This window comes from Convolutriloba macropyga, unplaced genomic scaffold (genome assembly GCF_964194025.1).
Source record: "Convolutriloba macropyga unplaced genomic scaffold, txConMacr16.3 SCAFFOLD_5936, whole genome shotgun sequence".
Classification (NCBI taxonomy): domain Eukaryota; kingdom Metazoa; phylum Xenacoelomorpha; order Acoela; family Convolutidae; genus Convolutriloba; species Convolutriloba macropyga.
Genome location: NW_027449366.1, coordinates 4,505 through 5,000, shown reverse-complemented (window position 1 = coordinate 5,000; position 496 = coordinate 4,505).

Below are 496 nucleotides of genomic sequence, written 5' to 3'. Positions count from 1 at the left end.
AGCGCTCCCAAATGGCCTAACAGTGGCAGCCAATCAGAGTGCGAGAAAAGCGCTCCCAAATGGCCTAACAGTGGCAGCCAATCAGAGTGCGAGAAAAGCGCTCCCAAATGGCCTAACAGTGGCAGCCAATCAGAGTGCGAGAAAAGCGCTCCCAAATGGCCTAACAGTGGCAGCCAATCAGAGTGCGAGAAAAGCGCTCCCAAATGGCCTAACAGTGGCAGCCAATCAGAGTGCGAGAAAAGCGCTCCCAAAATGGCCTAACAGTGGCAGCCAATCAGAGTGCGAGAAAAGCGCTCCCAAATGGCCTAACAGTGGCAGCCAATCAGAGTGCGAGAAAAGCGCTCCCAAATGGCCTAACAGTGGCAGCCAATCAGAGTGCGAGAAAAGCGCTCCCAAATGGCCTAACAGTGGCAGCCAATCAGAGTGCGAGAAAAGCGCTCCCAAATGGCCTAACAGTGGCAGCCAATCAGAGTGCGAGAAAAGCGCTCCCAAATGG